Source organism: Alexandromys fortis, unplaced genomic scaffold, assembly GCF_014885135.2.
Source record: "Alexandromys fortis isolate MF-2015 unplaced genomic scaffold, M_Fortis_MF-2015_v1.1 scaffold_6, whole genome shotgun sequence".
Lineage (NCBI taxonomy): Eukaryota > Metazoa > Chordata > Mammalia > Rodentia > Cricetidae > Alexandromys > Alexandromys fortis.
Genome location: NW_026067902.1, coordinates 10874158 through 10900919, shown reverse-complemented (window position 1 = coordinate 10900919; position 26762 = coordinate 10874158). Strand labels below are relative to the sequence as shown.

At 49.7% G+C, this 26762-nt stretch overlaps 1 long non-coding RNA gene across 2 annotated transcripts in view; it reads right to left on the bottom strand.

The window, feature by feature from the left end:
* LOC126496746 (uncharacterized) overlaps positions 1-11203 on the bottom strand; it is a 76456-nt gene extending 65253 nt beyond the window's left edge. The window contains exons 1-2 of one of the 2 annotated variants that reach the window (XR_007590417.1): positions 11185-11203; positions 10288-10675 (exon numbers count right to left, since the gene is read on the bottom strand). This is a non-coding gene — a long non-coding RNA (uncharacterized lncRNA). Of the gene's footprint in view, positions 1-10287; positions 11017-11184 lie in introns of those variants that run through there. The other variant, XR_007590418.1, reaches the window with a different exon arrangement.
* Positions 11204-26762: the final 15559 nt, after the last annotated feature.

Sequence of the window (26762 nt, the reverse complement as noted above, 5' to 3'; positions counted from 1 at the left end):
TGCATTCCCGAGTTCTGACAGAGGACCGCCCTGTTCGTTACTTTCCCCTTGCTATGACAAAAGCGACTTTTCCCGCTCCAGGGTGCAGTCCATGGCGGCCGTGGGAAAGGCACGTCAACGGGACCTTCGTGCACCTGCTTACCCTGAGCCCACACCCAGGAAGCAGAGAGATGAAAACGAGTATTCAGCTTTCGGCTCGCTTTCTTCGTTTTCTACAGTCTGAGATCCCAGCCTGTGGAACGGCGCTGCCAACATTTAGGGTGGGCCTACCCACCTCAGGAAACCCAACCTAGAAATCCCATCAAAGACGCCTCCAGAGGCTTACCTACTAGTTGATCCCAGATCCTGTCAAACTGACGATGTAAACACCACAGGAACTGACTGCCAAAGCCCCTGTACTTGAGGAGAGAGGGTTGAGAGAGGCGGTGGGGGGCGGGGAGGCAATCATGGGAGGAGGTGAATCATCACCTGCCCCAGTCACCTAGACAACCATGGTCATGTACTCTACCACACAAAGTTCCCATCACTGACACTTTCGCAGTATTCCCGAGGGTAACTGCAAATGCCGGGGTACCTGCAAACTTGAAGGTGATCTTTAGTGAATTTGCTGTCCCCAGCCTCCACTGATCCACATTGTCATTTGAGGAAGAGGTCAAGGGGATGTCTCCCCAACTTCCATGGGTTTTTAAAAAAATTTTTTTTTTAATATTTATTTATTTATTTTGGTTTTTTTTTTTAAGACAGGCTTTCTCTGAAGGTTTGGAAGCTGTCCTGGAACTAGCACTTGTAGACCTGGTTGGCCTCGAACTCACAGAGATCTGCCTGCCTCTGCCTCCCGAGTACTAACTGCATGCATCACCACCGCCCAGCAACTTCATGTTTTATACGGAATGTATGAGCTGTGGTCTTGGGGATCAACTAGACACAACTGACAAGGAGGGACGCTCAGTTGAGAAACTGCTTCTATCAGATGGGCCTGTGGACACATCTGTGGGGGAATTTTACCAACTGCTAGTTAACACAGAACTCAGCAGCCTCTGGGCTGAACCATTCCACAGGCAGGTGGGCCTGGACGGCTTTAGGAAGGCAGCTGAGGCCAATTGTGGCTGCATACATCACCAAGAACTCAGTAGACAGAGGCAGACTCTGGGAGTCTGAAGCCAGATTCTTTGACGTAGTTCTAGCCCAGCCAGAGCTACACAGTGAAACCCTGTCTGGGTGCTTCTCCGTGGCATCTGCTCCGGGTTCCAGCCTTGAGGTCACATCCCTCAGTGAAGCAATCCGGAAGAAATGCAAGAGGAAATAAACACTTGGCTCCCTAAGCTGCTGTCAGTCATGGTGTTTGTCATAGCAACAGAGAAGCAAACTAGAACATGAGCCAAGGCTAGACTATAACATTAGCCAAGGCTAGACTAAACCAGGCATGATCGAAGTTTAAAAAAAAATAATGTCACGGCCTCAGATACAGAGTAAGAAGGATAATGGCTCTGCGTGTCCCCACAGGTTGTAGACAGGCTGTGAGAACCCTGTGGGCCCAGCAGATGGGGTTGGTCACCAATAACCTCGGTCTTGCAGCCAGGACAAGGGCAGATGTGCTGAAGTACAGACAGCTGAACCCTTTCCAGGGAGGGCTGTGTGGGGGCCTCGGGGACTGACACCACCCAGGGAAGGAACCTAGCTCGGGGCCACCAGAGGAAGAAGGAGCCCACAGGCAAGGCGAGGACAGCCCAGAAAGTTGGAAGGACCAAGGCTGTCCGAAGCACAGTGAGTGTTGTGTATGAGATGCTGTTGGCCATCGGCCACAGCACAGGAGGGCAGAAACTGGGCCAAAACGTGGAAGTGGCAAAAAACAAAACAAATAAAAAAAAAACCGGCCTGTGGATCATTTCCAGAAGCACATCCCACGGGGAACCAGGCAGTGTCGCACTGGCTGCTGGGGAATGGGAAAGGAGCCCAGGCATGGGGCAGCAGTGCCTAGGGGGCTTCTGTAGCAGCCCCGCCCCCACACAGGAAGCAGCAAATCTAAGGAAGGAATGCTAAGTGAGGCCAGGCCAAATGGGCGCATCTGGTACCCCGGGTCACCTCAGCTGTATCTGAAGGAAGGGTAAAGGTGACCCGCCCATGGCCAACCAGCTAATCAGGAAGAAGCGAGGATTCAACTGGGGACCCTGACTGTATGTGGGAGCCAACACAGTCTGGGGTCTCCCAGGGTCCTTCCTTTCACCCCCCACCTAAAGCTGAAACATCCATCCTAGAGAAGGCAAACCAATTCTCAAAGCCCACTGCGAACCACTCAGAGGCCAGCTCTTGCATTCCAACCACACAGAGAGGACCCTGCCCAGGCACCCACCACCATGTTGCCCCGGCCAGCCATCATGGGGCTCAGTAAAGACCTTAGCAGAGGGGTGAGCCGCCAGGGACTGCTCTCTCCTTCCCCAGGTTCCCACGACTCCACAGTTCACACAAAGGCAGCGAGGTGAGACTTCCCTGACGTGTAGCCATAGAGGACGGCATTGCTATAGCTGCGATATGCCACCCAGAGCAAGGAAGAAATGACGAGAAGACACCAAAACGCACAATATCAGCTGGACAACTGAATGCCTGCTACGTGTGGAACATCCCTAGGAGTCCTTCATGCTTAACTCCTTTCCTATCTGGAGAATGGGCTGCAGTATGGATTCCTGTGCTCCCATTTTACAGATCAGGAAACTGAGGCTTGCGTGTTGAGTAACTTTCCCACTCAACAAGCTGAGTGAGGCTACAGGTGAGTTTTCAGCTCTGTGTTTTGCGGCTTCCTAGGGGACTTGGCAGTCCAAATGGGCCAATAACTAGCGAGAGGCAGCAATCTCAGAACTTACAGGAGCAGTGGCATGGCATTCAAACAGCCTGGCACCTCGTCAGGGCCCCACCCGTGCCCCCTCTTGTGTGTCTTATCTGTAGCCTCTAGATGCACTTTGATGCTCGTGTCTGGGAAAACCTCCCAAAGACAATTTGAAGGAGTCTAAAACGGTGACAGCCTCGGCAAATGGTGCTTCTTCTTATCCAATCTGGTCAGATGGCGGAATGGCCTCACGCAGACAAGAGCACAGCAGACCCCCATCCTCACAGAAAACACCCCAAGACCCCAGAGTGTGCCTGAAGCTGCAGGGGGCATCTAACATTGTATATCTGGGGTTTCTTGAGCGATCTATATAAGGCTGATCTTACAACTTAGACAAAATAAGAGGTGAATGGTTATTAATGAAATCTCACACTTATAACAACAAGGTATATAATAAAGGCATCACCAGTTGCGTGCACTGGGGCAGTACCAAGTCAAATGAAGGCCGTTTGGACACAAGCTCTGGGCCATTGGGCAATCTAATGACAGATGACAACTGAGGGACTAACGGGCCGGTAGTATATACAGAGTGGATCCTCTGGATAGAGGGCCTTGTGATGGGCAGGATGAACAGGTCTATGGTGATTTCTTCAGTGCTCCCATGCACCTGCAGTTTAAAGCTTAGGGATTATCTATGTATGGACTTTAACCTTTGGTGGGGTTCGTTCGACTATGGGTGATCAAAACCAAGGACCATTAAAGTGAGTCTGGGGAACGTCGTTGGGGAAAGGACGTGTGCCAACCCCGTAGCTTCCAGCCACGTGTGGCTCCGAATATTTAAATTTAAATTAGGTGAAGTTAAGTGTCCAGTTCTGTTTCTGGTCACCTTGGCCATATGCCAACACTTGTGGCCACCACATCAGGCAAGGCAGACAGGGTGTTGCTGTCGCTGCAGGGCTGCTTTGAGGAGTCACAGGCATGACTGTTGCACTTCACCAGACATGCAAGAGCTGTCTCATTGTTGCCAGGCAGGATTAGGAGCCTCCACATGTTCGGCAACAGATGGGTAAGGTGTGCAGAGGCTGTCCCCATCAGACTCTGCCGAGGGGAGAGAGCGGATGACAGCATCTGAGCTGTCATTCTGTCCCCAGCCCAGGTGGGGTCAGCCCTGAGTGGCTCCTGTAGCCCCTGACACCACAGTGGGTGGCAGCCACCTCAAATGATGGGCATCCCCTGTGGCCTGAGCCATGTCATCACAGTCCCTAAAACTACCTAACCACACCTGGAGCACAGGGTCCAGTGATGAGGGAATCTACTCCCCAGTAGTCAGGTGGAGGGGGAGGAAAGGAAGAAACAGATGATGTAAGTAGAGACACATCCTGCAGGACACGGGAAGAGTGGAGAAACGCAGACAGGACTGGGAGGAGGCTGAACTGCAGGTAAAAGCACCTGCCCGGCAAGTTGGAGGACTGAGCTCAATCCCCAGAATCCACCGTTTTAAGCCAAATGTCATGGTGCATACTTGGGGTCCCATCTTTAGGGAGGTAAAGACAGGAGATTAGCTGGGGCTCACTGCCAGCCAGCCCAGCGGGGGGAAAAAGAAGAAAGAAAGGAAAAGAAAGAAAGAAAGAGAGAGAGAGAGAGAGAGAGAGAGAGAGAGAGAGAGAGAGAGAGAGAGAGAAACGGAAGAAAGAAAAGTAAGTAACACCTACTTTGTCCCCTGGTTTCTGCACACAAGGATAAGCATGCTGACCAGCACGTACATGAACACACACACGCATGTGCACACATATGTGCACACACAAATACAAATGGAGGGGCAAATCTACTCTGGAAGTCCAAGGATAACATGAGGGAGTATGTAGAGGCTCGTCCAATAGAACCTAAGAGTCAAACCTGTTTGCCAAAGGTAGAAATGGGTTATATCCAGGGTCCACTGTGGCTGCTGCTCTGGCTGCTGATTGTCCGTAGTCACAAGCTGCTCCTTAAGAGACCCTTCCCCAAGGCAAGGTTCTTCCAAGGCCTGCTTCTGTGATTCCACCAGACCTAGCGGGTACTATGCTCTGAGTTCATGGTATGGTCCCCTAATTTTAAGGTCAAGAAGGCTGCTAGAGTCCCAGCCATCTCTGCATCCAAGTCAGGAAGAAGGAACGGAGAAGGAGTCAAAAGGTTGGGCCAAAGTAGTTAGAACACATGGGGATACGAAGAAGGGAAGTGTGAGAACAAAGGTCAAAGGTGAGACATGTCAGAGTTCTTTAAAGGGCTTTCCCAGCATCCCTGGTGGATCCACTACTCTTCATCTCTCTAAGGGCAAAAGAGTCTGGGAAACAGTCTTTACTGGAAATACTGTTGCCCCTAGCAACACAGAAGCTGTTGTTGACAACACAGGAAGAAGAGGAAGGATGTAAGACAGGATACTTCACAACAGGTGTGTGGGGCTGTGGAGGTGGCTGGGTGATTAAGAGTGAAGAAGACTGATCTTGCAGAGGCCTACAGTTGGTTCCCAGCACCCGTGCTGGGCAGCTCACAAGACTGGACGCCCTCTTCTGGCTTCCATAGGCACTGCACCCTATATGCATGATTTAAGAAAAAAGATACTGGTCAACCGCTTTTATGCTAATAGCTCCTCTGCCCTGAGAATGAGCACTGGGACAAGTCATTCATGATTCTGTGACCAGGATCTACTTTGTAGAACCTGGACAGGGTTCTCACAGGAAGGGGCAGGAAGCTCTCCATGGGGAATTTAAGAGCAGACCCTTTGATCTGAGCAGCTAGTGAGCACTTATTCTTTACCTAATAAAGGAGCAGCATACAGCCCTGCCTTTACTCCCAGCACCTGAGGTGGAGGCAGGAGGATCCCGAGTTTGAGGCCAACCTGAACTTCTGTTCTCGAAGGGTGTACTTGTTGCCTGGTTCTATTCCAGGTTGCTGATCATCTGATCTCGGACTCACAAGACACCACCTGTCACGTCTGTTGCTGTCATCCCGCACCATCAGATGAGGAGGGGTGCAGAGGACAGAAGGAAGAAACCCCTGCCCCCATTGTCAGTCTGCAAAGGAGTCAGGGATAAGAAGGGTGTAGATGCTTCTCCTTTGGTGGCTGATGAAATCTAAACTTGTCGCATATCATAGACTTCACAGAAGCTTGGGAGGTGACAGCTGGGAGAAGAAGGGAGCACTCCCCTTGGGTGACGTGACCTCCACCTGGCCGTGAGGAAGCTGTTCAGACTCCCCCAAGCTAGGCTTCTTTCCCCCCACCCCCAGGAGGACACACCAGGGGTCCGGCTGCTCTTGGCCAGGTGACAGCCTTTCCTCCTGAGCTTGTTCCCGAGTCAGGACAGGGTACCTGGTCCCAGCCAGCTGTTAGGAAGCTGCTCAGACCTAGCATCAGAGACCAGGCTGGGGTCCAGGACAAAGACAATGCGGCCTTGGCTTGGAGCATCAGAAGAGGTATGGCTCCAAGGTCAGGGACTCTCTTTATAGAAAACAACCTGATCCACCCCAGAGAAGCTGAAATGGGTGAGTCTCCATCACCTGGAACCAAGATGTGAATGGGGTAGGGGCTCTTGTCTTTAGCTCTACTTCAGACCCAAGTCCTCTTCTTGTGAGTCCCATTTTGGATCCTTTCTTCATCTCCGTCCCCCCATGCAATACACCCCTCACTTTCTCCACCCACCCCACCCACACGTTTGTAGACAACGTGACTGAAAGTCAACTGAGCTGGTTTGCTGGGGTTTTAGGGAAACTTTCAAGGAGGCTGACATTGAAAAGATGAACTTTTTATCCCCCCCTCCCCACTTCCTCCTGCCAATGCAAAGATGATGCCTGGAGCTTCAGCAGCCTTCTTGAAACTCTAAGACAAAATGAAGAAAGGAAGCCGGGACTACGGATGACGGAGCTGGACAGCGGATGAACCAACTGCCTTGTTGATTCTCCTTGGACAAATCCCTTCCTGCCTGAGAACAGTAAAGATGGGAGAACAGAGCCCTTTAGCTGCGTGAGAGCAAGCAAGCTTGGCTCCCTGTTATATGTTCCTTATGTCCAGCTTAATAAATGTTCTTTATGTCCAGCTGAATCGACAGGTGCCCATGCGGCCCCCGAACTCTCAGCAAATGACTCATACAATGAGAAGATACACATTCTGCCATCACTAACAAAACCGCTCTGTTTTAAAATGATATATTATCCAAGGGCAGAGTGGCAGGAAAGTCCCACCTCTCCTGTCCCAGAAGTCCTTCTTTGCATGCATAAGTCTGGAAAGCGAAAGACAAGCAGGCAGACCAGGCTAGGTAAGACATTGTCATCAGCTCCTCCGGCTACGCTAAAGACAACTGGCTGAATCCTATGAGACCAGCTGATCATTGACCCCCATCTCCTTCCTGTGAGCCAGCTTCCTTCAAACTCACTGCCTTTTCTGTGAACACCACCTTTGATCCACCCAGAACCTGTGGGGAGCCCTGCCCTTGACACACCCCTAAATCTTAGCAATGATGCCCTGAGGCTCTTGGCATAAGAGCAGCTTATGAGGACCCACGAGCCCCACAATCCTCTAGCATTAAACGTGGCACACAGGATAGACAGAGCATAAAGAGACTGCCACCATGACAGTACAAAGACCAAAATGATGCTGGCCACTTCTGGCCCCTGAGAGTGGGCATTGGGGTGTGGCTTTTGAGACATGGCATAAATCCAAAGCCTCCTTGGCTTTGGTAAAGAGAGGCTGCTCTGTGCTCTGGTCTGGGTTCTCGGTGTAGCTTACTTAGTGTTTTCACTACAACGCCTCTCCCGTTCATGATGATCTTCAAGTAGCACGAATCTAGAGGAGCTAAAGGACAGTTGCCACTACTTCAGCCAGGAGGTGTCAGGGCCAAATCCAGCTGTGCCACTACTGGCAGGCCCATGCCTGGTGAGCCTGGGGTGTCTGGCCCTTGGCCCAGCTGGCTTCATTGGCACAGGATGCCCTCCTGGCTGCCCGATTGTGCCCTTATCCCTGTGCTGAGTGGGCGACTGGCTCCCTGGCAGCTGCTGCGTGGACTATCCACTGAGGCAGGGAGTAAGGCGAGTGGCTGTCTCCTGTCCATGTCCTGGAGGTTGTTATGGTGTTAAATGGAGGGTACACACCGAATAAAATGGGAACTGTCCTTTGTAATGACATTGACAATAACGCCGATAATGACAATGATAATAATAATGCTAATGGTAATACCTAGAACCCAAGGTTTCCTGAGAGGACCAAGGAGCACTGCCCTTTTGCTTGCTAAGTGAGACCATGGTGAATGAAGAGCCCATCATGGACTGAGGCCTCGGGAGAGACCTTGCTTTAAGGACAAGATCCATTCTTAATAGAATACCACAAGGCAGTGGGGCCCAGGCCGGATGAAAGCGGCTAGTCACATCTCTGTGGAGATGATTGTCCTGGTAACAGTATATCCTGGCAACCGGTATATGCATCCCAGAATCTTCCCAAGGCTCACACCCATGAGATTCTAATTCTTGCTTCACAGTGAAGAAGGCTGGACACCAGGGGGCTTCAACATCTCAACAGCACCGCCGCCAGAATCAGACTCAGAGTTGATGTGGATGATATAAAAAGCCCTGCACAAAAGGTCATAGAGCACGGAACCCACCATGATGGAGACCAGAGGTAGACAAGGCCACAAACCACAGGCTAGTTCCAGGCTGAGCACACCATGACAGCAGGATTCTGGGCAACTTGCACTGTCATGAAGTTAGGAGCACTTTCTGTTTGCAGTTAGACGTCCCTTCCGAGCGTGGTCTCAATCCCTGCCATGGAGTGAGCCCCTGTGGCTCCTGCCTGCAGCAACCCTCAGCTCAGTGTGGCAAGTGGAAGCCATAACAAAGTCACGCGCCGTGTGTGTTGTATGTGTGCTCACATGTGTGAACGCAGACCTGCACATGCCATGGTACATGCATGCAGAGGTCAGAGGACAACCACACTAGTTATCACCCTTTGCCTTGCTTGAGACGGCATGTCTTGCTTGCAGCCCTGCATGCCAGGCTCTGCCCCCTATCCGGCCATGAGTACTGGGATGACAGACCCTGCTGCAGTCTTCCCTGCAATCTTCAATCTTGTCAGCCTCGTTCTGTGGCCTCGGGGTGTGGCCCCCGGGAGCTGGGAACCACCCGCGATTATCCAAACACAGATAAACAGTCTTCAAGTGGACTCACAGAACTAGCTGGGAAAATTCAAACCCGACATGGACCTGCGAAGCCTCCAGCAGCAACCTCAGTGGTGCAGCATGCTTGTTGCAGAAGCCAATTTCAAAGTTCTGCTACCTGAGTCTCCCAACCAACACTGGATCACCCTGGTCCTTCCTAAACACCAGAGTTTTCACTTAACCAATTCTGTGCTCAACCAGGGGCAGGACCTGAAACCATAGCCAGCAGCTCAAGGGCATGCTGAGAAAGCCAAACACAGAGTTCCAGACACAGGAACGGAGCCCTCGGTCCGTCGAGGGATCTCTCAAGCGCAGCGCAGGAGAAAGCTAAGAGTGTGTGTGACGAACCTCTTTACAGAGGGGCAGTCAATGCTATTTCCACCAAAGACCAAGTTCCTTCCTGGGCCAGGCCAGCCAGCCCGTGTTTTGCTCAGGGCGGATGGAGCTGCTCTCAGAGCTCATTCAGTCAGGATGCTGACTCATTCTTAACCCGGGAAGCCCCACACACCCCAGTGAGTTGCTCAGAACAGGCTCCTGTCTTCCCTGCAGCCTGCCTGCTATGCCACTTTTAAAGCAAGGGACCATTTTTCAGATTTGCTTAAGAAGCGTCCCAGCAGTTACAGTAACTGTTACTTGACAGTAAAGTTAAGCTCATAAGAACAGTAACTCGGGCCACTTCCTTCCCCTGTATTCAACCATCCCCCTCCTGCTGGTTCCCAGCCTGTGGCTTTCTTTCTTTCCAGCATGATTTTCCGCCTGGAGAATTAAGGGAATGGAAAGGACATAAATACAGTCCTGAAGCCATTCACACATGTTCGGAGAAAAGCCAAGATTCTGCCTCGCTGCCATATTTCTCGTCCTGCAGCTGGACAGCTCAGATCAGGCTACTTAGGTCAGTGGCCAGAAGCCTCTTCCTTCCTACTTCTTAGGAGCGGATGCTAGTCCAACCTCAGTGCCCAGTGAGCATAGACTCACCCACCTCCATCTCTGGCCTTCTTTGGTTCCTGGCTAGGAGTCCATCTGAGGTGGCTCCTTCCCAGGCAGGCATTGTCACTACGTCTCACGCTCTCTTCTGAGGCAGCACTACACACAGCCAGCACCCACGATGCACAGCTAAGAAACTCCCCAGAGTCCCATAGACACAGCGGAGGTGGGGTGGAGGCAGCGGGAGCCGCTTTTCTGACATCACAGACCTTCAAAGTCTGGGAGAAGCAGTGTCTACCCCAGGATGCCGCAGCTGTCACAGCCCTGAGGCGCACACAGGCGTCATTGACAGAATATACTCACCGGGGAGAAGCTGATGAATGGCTCCACTCCCAGCCACTGTGCTGTGAAGATCCCAAGACGTGCTCAGCTTGCCTGGAAAGTCACTTTGAAACTTAGAAAGCAGCCACTGTAAAGTCACTGAGTCCCCTCCATTCTCAGAGTTGTCCACATGATTAAGAAAAAAAAAAAAAGACAAGAAAAAGAAAAAGGCGCACACCTCAGCCTTCATTGCCACTGGAACCAGATGACTCATGCTGACTCAGAACCACCACTTCCTCTCCCGACATTCTCTTCATACTTGTGAGCCGGGCTGGTCCGATTCCCAGGGTCTCTACCACCCTTCCGGAAAGAGCGACTTCCCAGACCCAGGCAGAGAGAGCCTCCAGCTCGTAGCCAGGCGTCACTGTCACTGGGGAAGAAATGCTTTGTTTAGCAGACTTGGGACATCGGAGGATAAAAGGCAGAGCTCTCACGTGTAATTGAGTGTCAGATGCTCATGGATACTGAAACGCAGCCCACGGAAGAGGCAAGAATCCATCTTTGCCATGGTGTTAAGGCATCTGGGTTTGCTTTGCCCTGATAACACCCATTTCCGTTCATGCTTTCTTCTGCACATAGCCCTGATCTAAAATCATTGTCTGTTCTGAACGGCTTGTGAGAAGCGTGTGTAGACCTCAGTTACTTGGTGTTCAAGGATAGGCTAGATCACAAGAGCAAAAGAACCAAGGAATGAAATCAAAGCCATGGCTCTCTAACTTTTAAAATCTACTGGACGTTTCTGTACAAGAACCAAAAGCCCGCCTCCCGCCTCCGTGTCTGAGTTTTCTTTTGAATGATGCAGAGGGCGGGGCTGTCTTCCGCAGCTTCAAGCATTTTTAAATTACGAGAAGTACCCCAGAGAAAGCGGAATCCACGTACCACTGAGCAGTCTCTGGTGAGGCCAGGTAGGGTTGTGGATATCTCTAGGCTCAGTTCTTCCTCAAAACATGTGCTCTTAAAAGTAAGGTTTTCCTGAATTAAAAAATATATATATATAAAGCATCGGTCTCATTTTGAACCATGCACTGTGGCTTATCAGAGAATTCTTTTTTTGGGGGGCAGGGGGTTTGAGACAGGGTTTCTCTGTGGGTTTTTTGTTGTTGTTGTTGTTTTGGAGCCTGTCCTGGAACTAGCTCTTGTAGACCAGGCTGGTCTCGAACTCACAGAGATCCACCTGCTTCTGCCTCCTGAGTGCTGGGATTAAAGGCGTGCGCCACCACCGCCTGGCTCAGAGAATTCTTATAAAGAACACAGCATATATGTGGGCCAGAGACTCTCTTAAAGATGCATTTTTATTTTATGTGCATTGGTGTTTTGCCTGCACAGATGCCTGCAACAGAGGATGTTGGATCCCCTGAAACTGGAGTTACAGACAGTTGTGAACTCCCATGTGGGTGCTGGGAATTGAACCTGGATCCTCTGGAAGAATAGTCAGTGCTCTTAACTGCTGAGCCATCTCTCTAGCCCCTGGAGATTCTCTTAGACACCTGCAGGTGAGGGAAGGAGAGGGGATTTGGTGGCACAGAGGTAGGAGTAGAAATCTATCCATAGCCAAGGCAGTGTTTCTCAATCTGGGAATTGAGATCCCTCTGGGGGGCTCAAAGAGCCCTTTCACAGTGGCCACCTTAGACCACCAGAAAACAGATATCTCCATTACTATTCCTAACAGTGGCAACAATCACAGTTATGAAACAGCAGTGAAGTAATTTTATGGCTGGGGATCACCACGACTAGAGGAACTGTATTAAAGCGTCGTGGCATTGGGAAGGTTGAGAGCCACCAGCCTGAGGGGCTGGACTACTTGTCCTTGGAAATAACCTGCAAGTAGAGTTTCCTCCAAAGCACCCAGGACTTCGGGGATGTTGAAAGAGACAATCTGGTATAGTTTGCCCAGACTTCTGAAAATTACTAAATGAGAGAAGAGGTGATTTCAGTACAAAACACTCCCTTTGGGTAATCAATTCTACATCCTTCGAAGACCAGTACACTTGGTCCATTTGCAAAATCCAGACAACAATATTTCCTTTTAGGATTGTATGAAAACTAAAAGCTAACTGCAGGACCGACAAGTTAGTGAGCATCTCTGCAGGCCAAAGCTGCTATCGGATGGTATGTGTGGTTTATTGTTTGAAAGTTTTCCTACCGGTCTAGTAGTTGAGTCACAGGCCACAATCAAGAGTCTAGAATTCAGACAGATGAATCGCACCCTAAATATGTAACAGCTTAAAAAAATCCAGGGCCCTTGATAAAAATGTATGCTCATAAGCTGTTACTTAACAACGCAAACCATGATGAAGACAAAGACAGAGAGCGAAGAACAGGACGTCTGGAGGTCAACCGTTCACATATATTCAACAAATGGGCTCCAGATGCCAGGCTCTGATGTGGCCATGGGAAACAGCAGGAAAAAAACAAAAGCAAGTTCCCTGCTCTCAGGAAGCTTATTCTCAAGGGATGGGACAGAAAATAATCACACAGGAAGAACGCAAGACTGTGACATAAACTATATGAAGAATTTCTAGCAGTAAAGTGCAAAGTCCTTGACGTGGGTGGGCTGTGGAGATGGGGATGGGTTGGGGAAGGAGGGAGGAAAGGGGCTGGGAGTCTGTGCCTGGTGTAATAAGAAAGCAGGGGGCAGGGCGGGGTGGATTAACCAAGAGAGTGGCCGGTCTGGTTGGGATTTTCCAAGGACAGCTCTTGCTGGAAGTGGAGCACCAGGGAGTGCAGTCAGCCCCACTCTGGTCTGGTGATAGCGATGTGGTCCCAGCAGAGGTGTGGGATGGGTTGGGTAGGGCAATGGTAGACACAGACATTAGAATTCTGGGACTTCTGGGTTGAGCCGTAAAGGGGTGCCACCTACTAAGATGGGCAGAGACCGTCGCAGTGAGGAAGAAATCCCAGGCACGCTCCCTGTTCTAGCTACTGTTTGGCCGTGCCTAAAAGACGGCCCGTGGAAATGCTCGTAAATATGTCGGCTGACATTAAGTGCTGGGGCTGGGAGATGGCCTGGGTTCAAAACAGGCTGGACAGGTAATGATGGAGCAGGAACCAAAGGCAAGATGCACAGAGAGGAGAGGGGAGAGATAAGCAAGGCGGTTCGGACTCTTGGTCAGTGAGCCTGGAGAGAACCGAGAAAACCAGGGCTCAGAGCCAAGGGCTGGAGGTTTCAGGAAAGCAAGGAGAGGCCAGCTGGCCAGGACTGCTGGGAGTTCCTGTCAGACGGAAGCAGGGCAGGGCATGTTGGCCAGGGCACAGGAGGCCATGGTGACCAGGTACCTGGCAGCCTCTGTGACCCAGACAAAGCCTGGCAGCCAGGGCTGGCAAAGGAACTCAGCCAAAGGAGTGGGAGCCAGATTCAAAGGCAGCGCCCTCCAAAAGGGCACCAAGGAAACGGATACATGACTCTCAGAGGCCTCAGTTAGAACAGTGATATCAATTAAATGGCAGAAGCTGGGCAGGGTAGTGAATGCCTATAGCCCCATTACTCAGGAGAGGAAGGCAAGAGGATTGTGAGTTCAAGCACAGCCTAGACTACATAGCGAGACTCTTGTCTTCATCAAACACCGCATCCCTGGATTTAGATGCTGTGGCGGCTACCTGTGTCTGTGTGTAACCAGGGCTCCTATTGCCCTGTGGATGGAGAAGATAGAATGTGTGGCTTTAGGTGCTCAATAGCAACCAGGACACCACCCACGGGGCAGTGTTCTGGCTTTCCTTCAATCCTACGGACACCAGAGCTACGGTCCTAGGTCATGTTCGGATCAGTCGTCTCTGATTCGGTGAAGGCAGGCGGTACTTTTGAAATGTAACAGGAAAAATGTCAAGGCAGCTGTAATTCTGATTTGGAACAGATGGAAGAGCATACAAATGGCTTCTTTCTGCTATAAGCAATATCTGATAACACCCAATGTCACTTCCTATGATATGATGTAAGTACTAAGTTTCATAGACTAGCATGTCAACGAAAAAAGTAAAACTATCTAAAACCTGCCTGGTCTGATGCAGACTGCCATGAGGAAGGGTGGAGCCTAGCCTCTGCTATACCATCTTGATTGATGGACAAGTCATTTTGTTATTAGCAACATTCGCTTCTTAATTTTCCATTCTCATCGTTCACAAGGCCCCTCGTGTCTTCCTCAAACACCCTGTGTAGATAAACCTCCCCCAGGAGTTCTGCCTCGGCTTTGACTGGACTGAGAAGAAATCACACTTCCCGAGAGCGGCTGGCAGGTGGCTGGATTTCATCCAGTGGGAACTTGCCAGAGTGCATTCATGTTCACCGCCAGCGCTTTCAGTGGAAAACAGCGAGTTTGGGATCTTATCTGAGGCTGTTGACTGCAGGCCCGAGAACAGGTTCCCAGAGGAGCACTGTGGTCCCTGAGGGTCACCCCATCCCTCCCCGACCCACCCCCTGCCTTCCAGGCACAGAAGCCTCCATTCATCCTTCCTGCTCACCAGCCAGGCTCTGCCGCCTTCTCTGAACCACTTCTTTCGCTTTTGAGGCGACACCAAGCCACAGCTCAGCCAGACCATTCTCTGGTCTTCACATCTGCATGGCCTCATGAGGCCAGGTGGGGTGGAAGTGAAGGGGGTCGTCCTTGAGTCTAACAGACCAGGGTTTAGAGCTGGCCTCCCAACTCAGTGGCTTTGAAGACATGCCTGTCCTGAGGTTTGATGCCCACACTTATAAACTGTGGAAAGTCACAGTCCTAAGAATGCCCTCAAATGCAGCCTTTGGCAGGGATTAAATGAGGGGGGAGGGACTTAATGTAGAGTGGCTGGAACGCGGCTCTACCAGCCAAAGCAGGTCGTTATTGTGAATGTGTGAAACTTTGGTCCATACCACCCCTTCCTGGGTACCTCCCCTTCCTGTCTCCCTCCTGTACCCGTCACTCTCAACCACCTATTCTTAGGTCGGCCTGCCCATGTGGGAACAAAAGCAGTGGTAGCTTAGGTTAGAGAGCAGTCTGACATCGGCTGTGTGGGCTGGCGGGGCAGCCCCAACTATCACTAGGATATCAGGCACTTGGGGTTCTGAGCTGCCATCTGGAACTTGGCTTTCTTTAGATGACTCCACAGACCAAAATGGTTGCTGAAAGCCCGCAAATCTGTATTCTTCATCTTGACAGTAGGAGGAGTTAAGGTCTGTAGTCTCTCTATTAGGAGAGAAAGAAGAAGGAAGGGAGGACCAGCCCCCACCCCCACCCCCCGCAACAAAAACAATTGTGTAACACAACTCCTGTCCTCACCACCATGGAGCTTAGGTGAAGCCACTACTGGGTAAATTTCTCCATGTCCCGAAGCAGGTCTCGCGGTCTCTTCTAGTTGCTAGATGTAGTTTGTCTCTGGGTGATATATTAGTAATAGCTTTTAGGAAAGCAGGGCAAAGCGAAAGTGTATCCATTCCTAACCAGCAGCATCGGCCATGGCCTGGGACACAGGGTAGCCATCAGTGCCCTTCCGTCGGATCTGATGTAGGACACCGTGAAAGAGGTGATCCATGTCCCGTATGGGCCACAGACGGAGGGACACAGTCACACCGCGACGCAGAACACAGCGGCACCAGTCGAGGGAGGCAAAGAGCAAGCCCAGGAAGGAGGCTGCCCTGGGGCTCTGACTAGGCAGATCCCTAGTCACCTCTTGACCCAAGCACGTTTACGTGGAGTCTCATTGGTGCTGACTCAACGCCCATGATGCCAGCTGCGTGTTGTAATGAATGGGCTGAGCTTACAACTGATGGTGATGATACCCAGGAGACATGGGGGCTCTTTCCTGCGCTCGGCAGCCTCCTTGGAGGGTCTCAAAAGCACCACCCTTGCCTGAATGCTCCCCTCCCCATCAATGCCTCCTTTTCATCCTCTTCCTCCAAGAAATCTGTTTAGTCTTAAAGTCGGACACCCAAATTCCCTCCTCGATAGAAATTCCCTCAGCTCTTCTGCAGTCCTTTGATCCTTGGTGTCTCAAGGAGCCCTCTCCTTTGAATGTAGCTCTTCATGGCCCCTCCCATCACCCCATCACATGCCAGATCAGAGGACCCAGAGGGAAAATCCCATCCCACCCACACTGACTCCCACAGGTGACCTTTTGTTTGTAGCTGGATGACTGAATGAAAGCCGTGGAGTGAGCTTTGGTTTCTATGCAAACTAAATCCAACCAGGACTCTGAGCAGGGCTACTGGGTGTGAACCCCAGGGTGCCTCCACCATCTCTGGGTCACAGCTACCCCCCTGCACCCCGGGAATCCTTCACATTGCCTGGCACACAGTAGTGACACATTTTGTGCCCTTGGCTCGGGAGGGTCGTTATCGGTGCGCTCTCGACTCTGAAGCCCTCCTTTCTTTCATTCTGTAGCAGTACTTTGTCCCAGGGCGTGGCATACTGAGCTGACAGCTTGTTGGTTTTCCAGGAGGGGCAAAAAATTCCTGTGCTGCTTTGCTGTGAACATCGTTGAGAAGTCAACGCAGTCCTTACCAGCAGGGGAGGGACGGAGTGCTGGAAGTCAGGGCCTTGCCAAAAGTCCTGCAGCTAAAGGCGAGACTAGGCTGGCCTTGGAGCAGCCAGAGCCCCACATAGGACAGAAAGAGATGGAGGGAAGGCTGGTGAGAAGGCTCAGTGGGTAAAGGCACTTGCTGCTAAAGGCCATGAGCTGAGTTCCATTCCCAGGACCCACGTGGCAGAAGGAGGGAACTGACTCCTGAGAGTTAACCTCTGACCTCCAGATAAACCATAGTATGCACCACCACCACCCACTACCACCCTGGGGTGTATACACACACACACACACACACACACACACACACACACACACACACACACACACACATTTTTTTTAAGTTGGAGAGAGGCCTGGTCTCCTTTGTGTTCTGCAAAAGAAGTCAAGAGGATGAGGTAAGCAGGGCAGGAGCGGGTGGAGACAGGCATCAAGACTACATGTTGTCAGAGTGTGTGGTGGTTGGAATAATGCCCCCATAGGCTCATAGATTTGAAGGCTTCATCACCAGGGAGCAGCGTGACTTGAAAGGATTAGGAGGTATGGCCTTGTTGGAGGAACTGTGTCACCAGGGGCGGGCTTTGAGATTCAAACCCCACACCATTCCCAGTCTCTCTCTCTTCTTCCTGCTGCCTGGGGATCTGGATATAGAATTCTCAGCTTCTTTTCCAGCACCCTGTCTGCCTGCAGGCCACCATAATAATGGACTAACTCTCTGAAACTGCGAGTTAGCCCCCATTAAATGCTTTCTTTCCTAAGAGTTACTGTGGTTATGGTGTCTCCTCACAGCAATAGAACACTGACTAAGACAAAAGCAAGACTGGAAACTCCTGGGGCTGAGAGCTACATGTAACAAAAGAGCATGTGCGAGATATAAGTCACACAGGGGGAGGAGGCAGTGCCACATATGAGCCTTATTAAGGATCATGGAGCTGGAGTCTGGGGTCTTCTGCATCGCCTACCTGCCCTGCTTCTGTAGCCCACTACCATTTTCAGGAGGGCCTTTCTGTCTTGGAATAAACTGTAGCTAAGTCTGCCATGATCTGTGTGTTCCTGGTCCCGTTCTCTGCGTTAGGATGTAAGAACCTGGAAACCTTAGCTGCTGCCCTGTGGATTCAGATCCACACCAATGACATAAAGGTCAGAGCAGAAGGAACAGTGGGGCCTGGTCAGTAAGCCTACAGTCCTTTCTGCGCTGGAGGCTGAGTCAGAGGGATCAAGTTTAGTGCTTGTCTGGGTTACAGAGTGAGTCCAAGACCAACCCTGTCAACTTAAGGAGACCTTGCTGCCAAATAGGATATACAAGAAAGCTAGGATGCAACACCACAGGAGGATGCTTGCCTAACTCGCACAAGGCGATGGGCTCAAGTGATTGCAGCTAACAAGGAGAAAGCAAAGGAGGAGTAAAGGAAGTCTTAGCTGAGTCATTTGAAAGCCGGGTGGGATTGTGGCCATGTAGAGCTGACCAGAGCACACAGCTAAGGAACTGGTGAGAACTGAATTGTCAAAAGGATGTGAGCTGAGACACTCCAGTCCCATGATAGAATAGCACCATGGGCACCAAAAGGGAATGAGGTTTCCACACGTGTGTCAGTGTGGAAGACCCTGGAAGAACCTCATGCTAGGTGATAGAGGCCAAAAGGACATGGCTTCATTTCCATGAACTCTCCAGAATAGACCCTGATGCAGACAGGAAGTCGTGTGTGGTGCTGGAAGAGGAGGCGTGGGGTTTGATGGCCCTGGGTTTCCTTCTGATGATACTCTTGAGATGGGCAGATGTGCTGTGTACAGTGGACCGTTGTTCTAAGGTCCACGACATTGTTCATTTGTAGCGGTTAATTCACTTCAAGTTTTAAAAACACTTCCCTCCTCAACTGGAGGACCCCAGGCCTTTCAGAAATGGGACATGATCTAGAAAAGCCTTGTAGCCCTCAAGAGGATGACATGTCCGATCATGGATTATCAGCAGCTGCCCAAGGGAAGGGGCTCCCTGGGCACAAGTCAGGACCCCGGAGAATGATGGGTAGGAAGTCTCCAGAGAGGGATAATCTTGAAGGAGGAATTCCCTTGTCTGTTCTAGTGACTTTGGGGGAGAACCTGGCCACTCTGAGCAGCCCCCTGCTCATCTTGGGGTAGTAGCATCATTCCCAAACCTTACATCCCATCTGCAGGATTCTGGGGGGCAGGTGAGGCCACTGTTTGATCTTATTGTATGATTATCTGTCAAGAATGATCTCAAAAGCTGGCCTCTGCCTAGAAGTCAGAGGCATCCCACCAAGTCAGAGGCATACCCCGAATGATGACAGCAATTCCTTATTGCTTTACCCCACAGCTGCTCAAGCCCTTGACTTTTGGCTGGATAGAGAAGGATTCTTTCTGAACAGTTCACCCACATGCTCTCTCCCTTGCAGACATGCGAGGCCACAAGCAAGGAAGTGCAGGACAGAACTGGAAATAACTGGATTAGTAAGAGTGGGTAACTGGCCAGAGGACCCATCACCACCCAGCTTTGCATTTCCTTTCCACGAAGGGTTGAATCATTTGTGTCTGAGCCTTGTAATTGCAGTTCCCATAAATGATAAGTGACAGAGAAGGTCGTTGAGTCTGTGGACTCTGTCCTAGTTAACACTAACTCTCAATCACATATCCCAGCGTTATCCAAGAGGGAAGCCTTGATTGACAAACTGCCTACATCAGAGTGACCTCTGGGCGTGTCTGCAGGAGACAGCCCACTGTGGGCAGCTCAATCCCTAGGCAGGTGGTGCTAGGCTATCTAAGAAAGCTAACTAAGCACGAGCCTATAAGCAAACCAGAGAGCAAGCCTACAAGCAGTGTCCCTCCACAGGCTCCTTCAGGTTCCAGCCTTGAGTCCCCCAATCACAGACTGTGAACTTTAAGTGTAAGCCAAATAAACCCTTTTCTCCCTAAGCCCTGCCAACTTTTAGTGTTTTCTCAGGGTCCTCATTCCCTACAGAACCAACTGGCCAGGGGACCACTAGCAAAAACAACTCCACCTTTTCTTGCCAGAAAAGAGCAAGAGCCTTGCCAGGTTCAGGCAAGAATTTTATCTCTGCGCCCATAAGACACCCCCACTGGCCACAGGAGTTTCTAGAATGATAAAATAGTTACGGAAGACCCCACCTGTCCCTGTGTCCCTTTGTGCAGTTGTGTAAATTGCAAAGTCGTGCAATTCTAAGTAAATTTCTTAGTGTATGCAAAGGAAGAAATTCATCTCTGGTAGATTTTATTGGGGCCAAGGGGTATGTGCCAGGGCACGCAGTGGAGGTCAGAGGAGGAGCTGCTTCTCTCTTCCCACCATGTGGGACCCAGATCATCAGGCTCAGGGCCATGTGACTTTACCCACTGAGCCTTCTTACCCGCCCCTTATGATTTTCTTCCTCTTCTGCCTCCTCCTCTGTTTACATAGATGGGTTCCCCATTTATAAGCAACTGCACCCCACTTCTTTATTTTATTCAGTTATGTGTGACACTAAGCTTGTTACATTTAAGCATGCTTGTTGAGCCCCTTAGTGCCCAGTGGCCAATCTATCTTTACAATGGGGTTCAGTTGGCCCATTCAGTGAGGTTCTCATGCCCAGTCTTAATTACAGAGGCATCTCAGAAGGACAATAAGACCAGTCCTCTCTTTGTCTACTGAGAAAGAGCCAGAACAACAGCAGTCACAGAAAGGCATCCTTCAGTAGCCCCGCTAATTTAGAAGTTCCTCCATGCAGAAACACTCAGACTTTAACCCACAGAGGCAGGCCTCAGTAGTCTCAGATCCCCAAAGAAAGAGCAAAACTATGTAGTGGGAACACTCGGGTTGGCTTTCAGAAGGTAAAACATCACCTATCTTACAGACACAGTCAAGGCTGAGTTGCTTGCATAAACCCGAGGTTGTGTGGAGCCTAAGGTGAGGACCAGGATGGAGTCAGAACAGACTCTAGATAGATTCTCTCAGCATCATTTGGCTTCTCTGAAAACAGAGTCTCTTCTGCAGGGACCCAGTGACCCAAAGCCGACCACTGTGTGCCTCACACCCAGAACCTGCTCGGCATATACTATGCACTCAGAATGGTTTAATGACTGTGTTTATAAACTCTCCTCAGTGTCAACACTCAGAAATCCATCAAAGTCACCAGCATTTTCTCATGAAGGAGCAAATGCCTCCGGGCTTACACAGTCTTCAGCTGATAATGGGGTGAAGTACCCATAAAACCATCATACACCGAGGATATGGGAAATTGAGCATGCCGTTAACACGTGCAATGCCACCCCAATTCTCTGCCTCAGCTCAGCTCAGCAACACAGCACACTACACTGGAGAGATTGCTTCCCCTTGTGAGTACACAGTCAGAGCTTCAACTACAGAAAATACCACCTCATTAGCCCAGGGCAAAGCCCAAACTTCTAATTTAGAAGTATGACTTCCATTGCCTGTGTGTCTTTTTCTCATCAGAATAAAATAGGATGATCCTCTGGGGACCCATCCTACATGAGGTCAAGGGTCATCTATGTTTCCCTAGTGGCCAGGGCATCTGAAGTGAGGCTGCTTTTTTCTCAGCTGGCTGCTCCCTTTCCTCCTTGACCCCTGCGGTCAGGTGGACAAAGCTTCAGGAAAGAAGGGTGGAGGGACATGTGGAGGTAGACCTTGTATCGAGGGACAGAGGTACAAGGGAGATAGATAAACTTCCCTGTTTCAAAGCTTCATCCCAGCCTTCTTCCTCAAACCTCTCCTCCTTCCCCGTTTCAGATTCTTCTATCTCCCCACAGTTCTCCAGACCCCAACCTTGGTCAACTGTGTGATGAGGTTAGCCCATCATCGGGCTCCATCATGGCGCATGTCATTCAGCTTCCGGAAGATGAGCTGACAGCTTTGACTGTAAGAGACTATTCAGACCACACACATACCTGTAAGTCAGGTGTGGCTCATGTGAAGAGCTGTCTGGGCATCCGGACCAGTGGAGAATCATTCTGAACTCTCACCCACTCAGGAAGCCAGGAATCTCCCAGATCCATCTGCGGCATGGAGGGTTCTCCCTACAGTAGTATAAACAGACCATATGCAATGCTATATACTGGTGTGCATGTGTCCAACAGGAAGGACTGAATAGACTTTGTCACCATTTGCTGTCTGTGTTGGCATTACCAGTGTCTTCACTATCACCTACACAGTTACCTGGATCCTGCTATGCCCAGGGCACTGTGCAAACACATGTCTTCTCGTGCAGTTTTACAAGAGTCTTCCAGGTGAACAGAGCGCATCTCTCTTTGCTTTTCCCCCTGTTTACCCAGGAGACACAGCTGTGGCAGGCAAAGGTCCAGCCTCAGCCTCTGGTGAAGGGAGATCTTTACTGTGGGCAGAACTTCAGGCAGTACCTCAGTCACTGCAGGGAAGTCGGAAACAGAGCCTCTGAGATGACCTCTAACTCCAAGTACCTCGTATCCTGGGACTCGCTGTTATGGAATCCCACCCTTAAGCCTGAGTCTGACTTGCTTCTATCAATAAATATGGCAGACATGATAGAGTGTCACCTCCAAGATTAAATGATGAAAGACGAGCTTCCATCTCCAGGGTATTTTCTCTTTCTCCTCCAGCTTGCTCACCCTGGAGGGAGCTAGAGTGCACACCTTGACACAGCCCTACAGAATAGTGAAGGCTGAGGCCTGAGGTGACCATTTTAGTAAGCTGGAAGCAGAGAGGGCCACCCAGCATGGTAAGTGGTGCTTTGAATGAGAATGGCCCCCGCAGGCTCATATATTTGAACACTCGGTCCCCAGTCAGTGGAACTGTTTGGGAAGGATTAGGAGGCGTGGTCTCATGGGAAAAGGTGTGTCACTCAGGACAGGCTTTGAGATTTTAGAAGCTTATGCCATTCCCAGTTAGCTCTCTCTCTGCCTCCTGTTTGTGTACTGGCTGTAAACTCTCTGCTACTGTCCCACCTCCATGCCTGCCTGCCTACCTGTCACCATGCTCCCCACCAAGAGAGTCATGGACTCTAACCTTCTGGAACTATGAGCCCCCAACTAAAGACTTTCTTTTATAAGTTGTCTCGGTCATGACATCTGTATTAGTCAGGGTTCTCTAGAGGAACACAACTGATAGAATGAGTCAATCAATATAGATAGATAGATAGATAGATAGATAGATAGATAGATAGATGATAGATGATAGATAGATAGATAGATGATAGATGATAGATAGATAGATAGATAGATAGATAATAGATAGATAGATAGATAGATAGATAGATAGATAGATAGATAGATAGATAAAAGCAGGCTTTCTCTCTTTTTGGGCCACCAACTAACTCCCAAATCATGACACAGAAATTTATTATTAGTTATGAATGTTCAGCCTTATATTAGTTCTTATTTTAATCTGTTTCTGTTTGTCTATGTTTTGCTCAGGGTTTTTGCCTTCCTTTCTGTATGTCATACTTTTCCACTTCTCATGTCTGACTGATGGCTGCCTGCCTCCAAACAAGGTGGAAGCCTCTTTTTCACTCCTGTCTCCCCTCTCTTCTCTCTCTCTCTCTCTCTCTCTCTCTCTCTCTCTCTCTCTCTCTCTCTTCTTCTCTCTCTCTCTCTCCCCTCTCTCCCTCCACACTCTCCCCCAGCCTAGAAAATTTCTCCTCCTACTTACTCTCTCTGCCACCAGCCCCACCCATCCCTCTCCTACCTAGCTATTGGCCATTCAGGTTTTTACTAGACCGGTCAAGTGCCTTAGGCAGGCAAGGTGAAACGAATGTAACACATCTTTACATGGTTAACAAGGGCAACAGAAAAAAAAATGTAACACACCTTCACATAGTTAAAGTAATATTCCAAAGCATAAACAAATGTAACAATCTTTGCCTAGTTAAAATAATATTCCACAACGATAGATAGATAGATAGATAGATAGATAGATAGATAGATAGATAGATAGATAGATGATAGATGGGATTTATTAGAATGGCTTACAGGCTTGGTCCTGCTAGTCCAACAATGGCTGTCCAATGGAAAGTCCAAGAACACCATAGTTGTTTAGTACACAAGGTTGGGATCCTGAAAAAGTAGGCTCTAATGCCGGGGGAGGGAAAGGACTTGCCAGTGGGAATGAGAGAAAGCAGGCAAAGAGAGCAAGCTTCCTTCCTCCATGTCCTTTATATAGGCTAAGTGTGAGCTCTCTAAATCTTCAATTGTGTGCCTTAAGTCACACCATCCTCCTTAAAATATGGGCTCCTGGAGAGAATGCTTAGCACATCGCAGATGCTCAACAGAGGAAGGGAAGGGATGGAAGGGTCTATGACTTGCTCAGCTATTCTACAGCACCTATAGTCTCAATAAATAGCGGATAAAGCACAGATGTTGATAAAGGTAGGAGAAAAATATGTGATGAGATGATTGGCAATTTTACCTAGGTTGGCCCTTCTAGTCTCAGTTTAGCACTACGCTGAAGGTGATCTCTTCTTGGCAGGCCTTACTAAGAATGGTATCTCATAGCATCCAACATCCATCATTGAGTATAAAAGTAAACAAATCTTTATTTATTACAGTATTCCAATAAATAACACATTAATACGATGTGTGAAGGCCAGAAGCTACAAGTCAAGCGAACAGCCTGACATTAATAGGGAAAACCCACGGCTCCTTGCGTAATTTATGGATTCGTGCAGAAATCGGAGCTCATTTCAGAATCAGCTTCGAGAGCTGGAGGAACAATGATAGCAGCTGCTGAGAGGCGGTGCGGGCTCATTCTTCACTGTCAAATGTAGGCAGGATCCTTATTTAGTCCATCTAGCTTTTCAATTCATTATCCAAGGCCTTTAACTGGTAGCCCGAGGCAAACGAGAAGGCTCGTGTTGTGTTTTAATCTAGACTAGTAACCTATTTAAAAGCCTTTGGCCAACAAGTGACTGTTTAATCCCAGTTGTATATGGAAGGGGTTGGGAAAAAAAGATTTTACGAAATAGAGAATGAAAGTATATTCGGTGGAATGGCCCAGGGGATCCCAGGAGATCTGACTGTCTCCCTGTGAGAGAGACCCTGGGACCCACTAAGAGTTTATGACCAAGGCCACCAGCATTGGCACACACTGGGCATACAATTCCCCCAAAAGTTATTGACATGACAAGGACAATATTTTTCCATCCTTTCTTTAAATCTGGTTTTAAACTCAGAAAAATGGACTTGGGCTTTCTGTGTGATTTATTTCCATGTATTAGGCAGATGCACGGTTGTCACCAGGGCCTTGTAGAAAAGTCAAAGGAAATCCTCCCCCGGGGGCCCAGGAGCATCGTCTGGCATTTATTTTGGCAGCAGTACCGCTCCCCTCAACCCCTCAGCACCCGTCATGTTCCCTCCACCTCTGCATCCTCCAAGTCCCCCAAGACAAATCCTTACAGGTCTGTAGAATGGGATTCCAGTCCTTTACCCAGCAACATCGCCTTTGTTTCTCAAAAAATTTTATCTTACGTAGCACCCTTGCCAGATTGGATTCTGTTACCGCTGTCAAAGGTGGGCGGCCCACACAACGACTCAAAGAGACGGAGCTCTGAAACAATGCCATTAGAAGGAGGTGAGTTCCTAGTTGTCTCTGCAGAGTCATTCGTGAGCCTAGTCTCCAGGCAAATTCTGCAGCTAGTCCCAAGCAGCATTGTACATTTCTGCCAAATGGCTCCGGATCCATCAGCAGAGAGGACCTGGTAGCTGGAAGGGCTGTTCTTTCCCTCCTGTTCATGGCTCTGCTTACAGTTGCTGAGACAGAAAAGTTCCCATGCTCCTGTGGACCAGGACCCACGCAACAGAGAAGCCAAACTCTGCCTTCAGAGGACGTTCGTAAGTTCTCACAGCTTCTCCAGTGTGAGGTGTCTGGATAAACAGCTGTTCCCTGTGCATAGAGACACCAGGGAAAGCTCGTACAAGATTAGTGAGATGAATACCCTGAAACCAAACACACTCTTACACACGCACATACATACACAACTCATATATGTACATACATTCATACACACGTACATACACCAGTCACTCACACATACTCGCATGCACACACACACACCAGAAATGGGGGAAGGAGAGGATGGGAGGGAGGGAAGGAGAGAGAAAGAGAGAGAGAGAGCTTTAAAAAAAAAAAAGTCTCTTCCTCAGTCTTCAAAAAATAAACCAGATTCTGAATAGAGCCTAAAACCGGCCTCAGATGTGAACTTCAACCATTAGAATGTCTTAGGCCAGGCATATTGGCACACGCCTGCCATTCAGCAATTAGTAGGTGGAGGTAGGAAAATCGGGAGTTCAAGGTCATCTTCAGCCAGTCAATCAGGCAACCAATCACCAATCAAAATGGCCTCAGTCCCTGAAGTCATTCACGCAGATCTTCCTCACAGCCGACAGACGTGCGAGATCAAATGCATTTCACAAAGGACCTCCAAAATGTGGCATCTCTAGGCATGTAAGTAGAACTCCAGAACTGTGTAAAAGTTACTTGAGAAGACGTTTCCCTCAAGCCACTTGGGCAGTTGGCGACTCAGGACAAAGTTCCAACCCCATCATTAATTGAAATAGTTAGAATCAGACTCCCCCTTTTCAGTTTTGCAGTCGGAGATTCACCGTCTGTTCACTGGTGTCCAAGGGGAACCGTGCCCCAGGAGGGCTGGGTCTCGTCCCTCAAAAGACCAAAGACACCCTCCTTTCCACTCCTGCCTTCTTTTGGCCTTCAAAGTACCTGTCCCTTCCATTTCCTCCCATCACACCATGGGCCCCAGAGGCAGACACGCTTTCCTGGAAACCGACTTCCCTCCACCGGCACTTTCTCTAAGGCCAGTTCCCATCACAGGGGGGACGTGGGGACTGTGAAAGTTATCCAGCTTTTCCATCGCTGTGGCAAAGTACCCAAGAAAATGCAGCATGTGAGGAGAGCGTCCTTTTGGTTCAAAGTTTCCCTCAAGGGCCAGTTGGCTCCATTGTTTTGGTGCCTTTGGTGA